Here is an 8,709-nt window from a genome sequence, read left to right on the forward strand (position 1 = left end):
CTACCCCGCAGAGACACAACCTTCTGAATGAAACTCCTGAAACAAATGTTTCTACTCTGTGGTCTTGTAACGTAGTCTTTTTGGGATTTCTCCTCTTTTTTGAGATCCACATCACTGATGAATTCTCTAGAAAAGCCCAGACCTGCTGGTCTGATGCGCGAGCGTCCGGGGGGGCAAGTGTCCTGACATCGAGGTGCCACCAGCTCACGTGCCCGTGTCAGACTGCAGCTTAACTCCATCACATCGGACCACTAATTGCCCAGCAGCAGACCAAAGAGCACCACATTGTCTGCAGAGAAGACATGACATCAGCGGGCGTCACTTCTGGAGAAACCTTCCTGGTGCAGAGACCAGTTTGAGTTGCGCCTTCTGTCCATCTGTGCCAGCAAAAGCAGCGCAACATTTACATGAATCGATTTGTTCAATGATTGATAAAAACTGCAGCAATTCAGACATTTTCACACACTTTTTCTTTTCTAAGCATTGGAAGACTTGTCAAACCTTAAAGCAGTGTTTCTCAACCTTTTTTGAGCCAAGATACCCTTTTCCTTGACAAAAAACCCACGCCACAGCAGTGTCCAAATATGTAAAAAAGTAGACACTCCACAGTCTGTATTGATGTTTTGTCTCTCCTGTGCTTTTTGTAATTATTAAGGCAGTAAAAGCTGAAAGTTGCAGCTGTTTTTCCTAAATGTTGTAATGAAAGTTGTTATAATTAAAATAATAATTCTTGAACTAAATTACTTAAAAATTTGCCCTTGCAGTTGTTTTTGCCACCAGTTCAGTGTAATTATATTTTAACCTCACAAAATAATTATAATAATGATTATAATAAAGTGACAGTAACTTTAACCCAATGCATCATGGGTCTTGTAGTACAAAACTGACGCAGATAACAGACAGCTTCTTTATTTTGTCCACCTTTTAAACGGTCTGAAGCAGGAAGCTAAACTAAACACAAGTTGTTATATGTTTGTTGTCTTTTTGTTGGAACTGAGAGACTTTATGAGCCGAATCAGAACAAGGAAGTGATAACGTTAATAACTTCTGATTGGTCAGTTGGATGACACATGATCTAGCTTCTAAGGCCCAGTCTGAATTCTTCCCTTGTCCCTTCCCATTCATTTATCCCTCCAAACGGAGAGTGTCTCATATTTTGGACGTCACTTTTGTTAATTGATGTCACCACAGCGGTTTTATAACTTTAAAATGGTCACGCTACAACAAAAAGTCATTACTTACATTTAAATGTAAACATCTGCAGTGCAGAACGCACCCACCAAAAAGAAAAGCTCTTCTTAGCGTGACGGGGTTTAGCCTCGCGGGGGAGGATTTAATATCCCTCCGTTTGGAGGGTTGGATTTAAAAAAAATGTTTCCTTGGCACACTTAAACACACTTAAACTCCCCCTTCAAATGGAGGAGAGGGGAGTAGGGCAGAATTTGGATCGGGCCCAAGATTGATTGATGGAGACAGTTGACTTTTCCCACAAACAAAATTAGCAGCTAATTTTGCAGCCAGATCACGGCACCGTCATTCTTATCAAAGGGTCATTTATAGAATCAAATAAACTCGAAGAAAAAAGTATTTTATGATCTTTCATGTTCCAAAGTACTCAGTGTTGAATCAGGGTTCATTTGGATGAACAAAGAGCTGATATCCAGTGATGGTGAATGTTTTTAAATCAGTCAAAATGAGTAATTTTCCACGGTACACCTGACCACCTCTCACGGTACCCTGGGCTGGCAATGTACTCTGGTTGAAAAACACCGAGTTAAAAGACACCATGAGTGTGCACAACCTGGATGAGTCTGTGCACGTGAGTCACTGCCTGGAGGCCATTCCTGACCGGGCCTCATCCAGCCGGACTCCTGCTAACAGAAACAGTCAGCTGGCGTCATTCGTTTACGGAAAAAACGTGACCATCTCACAAGTAAACGTCAAAAACCGTGGGGCCTTTTACCCCCGCCCCCCCCACACGCATCTCACCTTTCAGCCCAACAACTGCAGCTAGATAAGCTGATACCCAAGAATCACACACCCAGGATAGTGTGGATACAAAGGAACTATTGACAAACCTCATGGAAATAACCCGCTGTAATTACGCTGCTTCTTCATAACTCACAGAGCGACAAAGTTTGATGGAGAGTCCAGGATCCAGCAGCTGGTAAATCCAGAAAATCTCTTAATTAGTACCTTCTGGCAGAAAAGCACTGTGAGCAAACAATGAGATTCTCCGAGTGTTTTTAGGAAGTTGTGAGCTTGTTTGAAACGTTTAAACCAAAAGGTTGGAAGAATATTCAAAAAAATAATACAGGATGAAGAAGAAAGATCCTCACTTTATCTCAATTGTTCTCCAACATCAAACCAAAACAGGATTTCAAGACAAACGGTCCCCAAAAATATGGGAAGAAGATTTGATCTTTGAACCAAATTAAGTCCTAAATGCTTTGAGCTTCTACATCACTAATGCATCACTTTTCAGAAATTCAACACAAGTATCTTTATGGAGCTTCAAACTTTGGGAAATTGCTGTCATCAAACTAAAGGGTCTCAGCAAAGAGGAAGGCCAACGTTTAAAAGGGCCTTCAAAAACAGACAGTAAGGAGTCACAGAAGGTTGTGACATCACAAGCGGACGACGCTGAGCGCTGAATGGAGGTCAGTCCTCAAAGATGTTTTTAGGTTAAAGATCTGCTCCCATGAAAATGGTGTTTTTAACATGATCTTGTGGCAATTTTTGATTATGAAGGACAAATAAAAATTTAATTAAGCGTAAAAATGTCCTTTAGAAAAATGCTGTTGGAAAAAGATTGTAGTAGTGATGTAGAACACACGCTGGGTGGGGCCCCAAGCTCCCTGCTCCGAAGTGTCAGCAGCAGGGAGGGGAAAGGGGCCGGGGTTTCTCCTCACCAACAGTCCCGCCCACAAATCAGAGATTAATTTCTAATGAACTCCAGCTGCTCTGCAGAAACTATACTAGAAAACAACCCAGGTTTTTAGATTTTGTCTTAAACGGCATCATCATAAAGAAACGACCACTGGGAACACTGGAAACCGATCAGAAGATGATCACTCCACCGTGGCAGCTCCTGCTGCTGATCTCTGACTGAAAACGGTCTCTGTCACAGTTTTGGGTTTTAATGAATGTTTGCTGAACTGGAGCAGCTGTTCTAGGAAAAGCTGTAACTGCTGTTTGTCATGCTGCTGCTCAGAAACCTGCAGATGACAACAAAAACACGCTCAGCTCTGTTTGGTCTGCTCACATGAAGACACGGAACCACCAGTCCAGGATATACACTCATTTTTCTCGTTGAGTGGTTGTGGAACCAGGTGTTAACCAGGTGTGAATCAGGTATGGAACCAGGTGTTAACCAGGCATGGAACCAGGTGTATAATCAGGTGTAGAACCAACAGTGAACCAGGTGTGTAACCAAATTCTAAATCCTCAACCAGTCAACTTGACCCACTTCCTACAGTTTGGGTCGAGGCTACTCTCCCCTCCCTGTCTTCTCTCATTACCAACATTATTCACTCATCCCCCACAACTGGAATTGTTCCCCCTGCTCTCAAAAAAGCTGCTGTTACACCAATACTCAAGAAACCTGGATCAGATCCCACCAACCTCAATAATTTCCGCCCCATTTCTAATATTCCATTCATCTCCAAAATTCTTGAAAAAACTGTTGCTGCTCAACTTCATATGCATCTTTCTCGCAATAACCTATAGGAACAATTCCAGTCTGGCTTCCGTCCCCTTCATAGCACAGAAACGGCCCTCCTTAAAATCTCCAACGACCTTCTCCTTGCTGCTGATACTGGCCTACTCTCCATCCTCCTTCTGCTCAACCTGTCCTCAGCCTTTGACACCATTTCTCACGCCATCCTCCTAGATAGACTAGCTGCCATAGGCATCACAAACATACCCCTCAACTGGTTCCACTCATACCTCTCAGGTCGCACCCAGTTTATTCAGCTGAAAACATTCACTTCCCACACAGCTCCTGTCACTGCAGGTGTGCCTCAGGGCTCTGTCCTGGGGCCCCTGCTATTTATCATCAATCTTCTACCCCTCGGCCAAATCCTTCGTAAACACAAGATTCACTTTCATTGTTATGCTGACGACACCCAGCTCTACATCTCCACCAAACCAGATTCCTCTCTTCCTCCCACTTCTCTCACTGACTGCCTTCTTGCAATAAAATCTTGGTGCACCTCAAATTTCCTAAAACTCAATAATGACAAAACTGAACTTCTCCTAATAGGCACTAATCCATCCTAAACAATATCCCAAACTTCTCCATTCCCTTTGAAAACTCCTGCATTTCCCCCTCCCCTCAGGTTAAGAGTCTGGGTGTCGTCTTCGACAGCACTCTCTCCTTCACCTCACACGTCAATAATATCACCCGGTCTGCGTTTTTCCACCTTCGCAGCATCCGTCGCCTTCGGCCATCCCTCAGCCCTCATTCAACTGCCGTCCTGGTGCACAGCCTTGTCACCTCCCGCCTTGATTACTGCAACTCCCTTCTTTTTGGTCTACCTCAGAAAACCCTACGTAAATTACAATATGTTCAGAAGTCAGCAGCCAGACTCATCACTCAAACACCATCCATCCAACGCATCACACCTGTTCTGCAGCAACTTCATTGGCTACCCATCACACACCGGATTACATACAAAATACTCCTCCGAACCTTTAAATCAATCCACAACCTTGCCCCCCCTTACCTGTCGGACCTTGTTCAGGTCACCAGACCCACACGCACCCTCAGATCCTCCTCCTCCCTTCAACTAGTTTTCCCTACCGCTCGACTCGTCACTATGGGGAGCAGAGCATTCAGTCGCCCCTGACCTCCGAAACATCCGTTCTCTCCCACATTTCTCCAAGAAACTGAAAACTCTATCTCCACCCATAATTTTGATTGCATTGTTTGTCAACAAGTGCATATTTTATTGTAAATTTTAATGTTGTTTTATTATTTGTTGTTTATTTTATGTACGGCGACCTTGGGTTCCAAGAAAGGCACCAAACAAATAAAATGTATTATTATTTATTATTATTATTAAGTATGGAACCAGATGGAGAACCAGGTGTAGACCCAAGTGTAGAATGAGGTGTAGAACCAAGTATGGAACCAGACGGAGAACTGGGTGTGGAACCAGGTGTGAACCAGACCTGGAACCAGGTGTGATACAGATTTGGAACCAGGTGTGAACTAGATATGGAACCAATGTGGAACAATGTGTAAACTAACCCCGGGCTTACACCGCTAGCGTCAAGGCTTCGTTGCGTCGTGGGAGTGGACTAGCTACAGCCGAAGGCTTACACCAGCTGCTGCTCCAGCCACAGCCTGTGAAAGCTCAGCCCAGACAGAGTAGTGCTGGATCTCTATGATCAGCTTCTTGTTGTCCATGGTTATGACTGACAACACTGTGCTGCAACACACTTTGAGTAACACGAAAATTATGTAATGTTTACGACACGCTGAAACCGGCGAGTTCAGCGGAAAGTTCGTTTTATTTTGAAAATATACCGGATGCACTTTAAATTCGCTCGCGTGATTTCCGGTTTAAGTCGTGAATAGCCCCAACTTCACAGAAAGTGATGACGATCAGCTGCGGCATCTGTCAAAATTTGAACCAAACGGAAAGGATTCGCAACGACACAGAGGTCAGTCCGCAGACGCAGGACGTGAACGCCTGCAGTGGAAGTTCCTCTCGCACTTTTAATGTTACGGAAAAGACTATGGCGCACGCAACGGAGCCGTAACGCTGGGGGTGTAAGCTCGGCATGAGTTTGAAACCAGGTGTGGAACCAGAAGACACTGATCCTTCACTCTCTCCAGAGTTTGCTTTACTTCACATCAAACCGGTGACGCATGTCTCGCATTCGTCTCAGACATGTTTCTTAACTGCACCTTTCCCCTCCCCGCCCCCACCGCTTGGTTTTATGATGTGGACGCGCGCGGACAAGTCCTCCGTTGTTATGAAACCTGATCAGGTAAAAGTGGAGCAGACCTACACAGGAATGACCACGGGGAGTTGGCTAGTCTGCAGTTCAAATACCTGCAGCCCCCCCAGCATCCGTGATGATTGGACAGGAAGTTGCAGACAGCCAATGGGGGGAGGGGGGTGGGGTTGTAAGAGCAACACCTGGTTTGAAAGTTTTCCTTTTTCACTTTTGAACAAAGAGCCACACAATTTCACTTTAGTGAAGACATATTCTTTAGCCGCTGAGACAAAGAAACTCATTATCCTGCAGAGGAAGGTAAAACAGCCTGTGCTCACCAGGTGAACCCACCTGAGGCTGCAGCAGCAGACAGGTGTGCCGCTCTCAGCACATTTAGCCACAGGCATCCCTTTTTACATTTCTCTGTTTTCATTTGGTGCAAAAGCTAAACATTCTCTGGCAAACAGCTGCAGAGCGAGTGAGCACGTGCACAGCGGCCCACAGCGCCGAAGCCTTCAAAGATCTGCAAAGAAAGAATTCTAATCCAGCAGCAGGTAAACTCGGCGGGTGGTCGCTTCTCCAGCCCAGCTCTCTGAGCAAGTTTATGTCCAGCTGGAACACAGGCCAGACCCTCTGACACAGATACTTCTGCACATTCCCTGCATGACCAGCTCATTCCTCTGAAATTAGCCGAGGAGGCCAGACAAAGAAACGTAAGGAGATGCGGGGGTCAGAGGGCGGCTGCTGTTAGGAACCGTCAGAGTTGCTGCTTCAGGACCACCAGCCAGAAGATGAGTCACTGAGTTTCTGTGTCCTCCTACCCACCAGCGCAAAAACATTCTGTCCAGTCAACATTTTGTAAAATCCACTTGAACTACAACTCCCAGAGCCACACATTTATTATCATTGAAAAGCTCCAAATGTGTAGAAACCAGGAGTTCATTCAGGTAAAGATCTTCAGGCTCAGAAATGTCTTCTCAGAGGAAACAGGGGGGTTAGTCACGTCTCTGCATGAGGGAAGGATTTTATCCTGGTTTTAGGGAGAACAGGGCCTCATCCGTGTGCATGAGAGCGTGCATGGATTTAGAGTGGAAGGGAACAGGAGTGTTCACGGCTGGATGTGTGGGAACACGCCGCCACACTGATGCACACATGAACTGTGCAGGTGAAGGTGCAGGTGCTCCTTATGCTTTATGCAGATATGCAGTTAGGGGCGGGGGTAACAACAATTCAGCTGCAGCCAAACACAGCGGCTGCAATAAAAGGCAGTAAAGCAGGTGAATTCTGGGACAGATTGTTTGGACACGCCGTGTTTCAGGCCCACATCAGATAACACAACTTTTATTTTGTTCTCCAAGCAGACAGGGACAGCAGCCGCCCGTCGTCCCGCATGACGATAGACACAGTTATCGGGGTCTGCAGTGACCTCAGCTCACCCTCAGAGAAAGAGGCTTCAGCTGGAGACTGCAGGACAGGAACGTCTTCCCAGAAACACACCTGTCTTCACCAGCCTCGCTGCACAGAAACACTGAAGATGTTGCTAAAATCTCCCACTGAGGGGAGTGAGTGAGCTGCGGCGCCACCTTCCAGCCATGTACAGTTTTAACTACCCTCCTTACATAGTCCAGACATGCACTTACCTGCCCTGCAACAAGCGCCTGCTGCACTGTAAGCATCACATTCAAGGCTTTCTGCCTAAGGAGCTGCTGGAAACATTAGCGATGCAGGAACCTGCGTCTCCAGAGGGAATGCATGCATAATCTCACCTGCAGCTCCTGGACAAACGCTTGGCTTCCTGCTGCCAGCCCCAAACCATGAAACTTTTCACTGTTCAAATGAACGCCGCATGCGATGCACCTGATGTCTCAGCCAGTGCAGCCAGCGTTCACTGCTGCAAATGCAGGGAAGTGCACGCAGACTCCGTGCTGGATGTGTTGTTTCAGGGCAGAAGCTTCTGCTTGGTTTGCTGCTTACCTCTGTGGCGCTCACAGCCTAGTGAGCGTGCTGGACGGCGGCCAGCAGCAGCGTTTGAATCCCAGCCGTCCCAGACTCAGACTCGTCACTCTGCTATCCATTCCTGCCTTGTGTTCCTCCCGGCTTCTCTGCCTCCCCGCTGGTCCTCCTCCTCCTCCACAGAGCTTTGAAAACAGCTCTTCGGCTCCGTTCTGCTGCTCCTAGATACTCCTGCTGGTTTCTCAGTAGAAACAAACGTAGGCTGAGAGGAGCTGCTGCCGCCGCTTGCTGCTGACAGAGCTGCTTACAATGCAGATCCCCTTTGTAAGCTGCCCTGCTCTGCCTTCCCTCCTCCCTCTGCTCCTGTTGGAGAAGAGCTCTCCTGTTTTCCTCCTATTCTCCTCCCCTTCTCCCAGCCTTCTTCTAATAGCTGTTTAGTGTCTGATTTCAGCACCTGCTTTGATACAGACGAGAACAGAAAAGCAGAGATCCAAACAGAACCAAACTGTGACTCTGACCCAGAACAGAACGGAGAAAAGAACCTGCTAAAGGAAAGCGAGTTCTATTTGTTCAGCTTGAAGTTTGAGACATGCATTCACCACAAAGACTGCAGCTCTAATCTTTGCATGTGAGGAGTTGCACATTTGCATGCCAGTCGGTGTGCAGCAGTGGCAGTGGGTTCTGTCTGTGCAAAGCGCCTGGCATTGTGAGCACGCCCGGCTGCTTCTGCCAAACGGAGATGGTGACAGACAGAAGCTGCCAAGGCTTGCTCCAACCAGGACCGGCTTTGGTTCTTCATGTCCGCTG

The 8,709-nt window shown here is 46.7% G+C and overlaps 1 protein-coding gene across 1 annotated transcript in view; it reads right to left on the minus strand.

Moving 5' to 3' along the window:
• The window catches only part of arhgef19 (Rho guanine nucleotide exchange factor (GEF) 19), a 27,703-nt gene extending 19,384 nt beyond the window's left edge, over nt 1-8,319 (minus strand). Inside the window, exon 1 of the mRNA XM_024280569.2 lies at nt 7,924-8,319. The gene's annotated coding sequence lies outside the window, so the exon portion shown is untranslated. The remainder of the gene's footprint in view (nt 1-7,923) is intronic.
• Nucleotides 8,320-8,709: the final 390 nt, after the last annotated feature.

Source organism: Oryzias melastigma, linkage group LG7 (assembly GCF_002922805.2).
Source record: "Oryzias melastigma strain HK-1 linkage group LG7, ASM292280v2, whole genome shotgun sequence".
Taxonomy (NCBI): domain Eukaryota; kingdom Metazoa; phylum Chordata; class Actinopteri; order Beloniformes; family Adrianichthyidae; genus Oryzias; species Oryzias melastigma.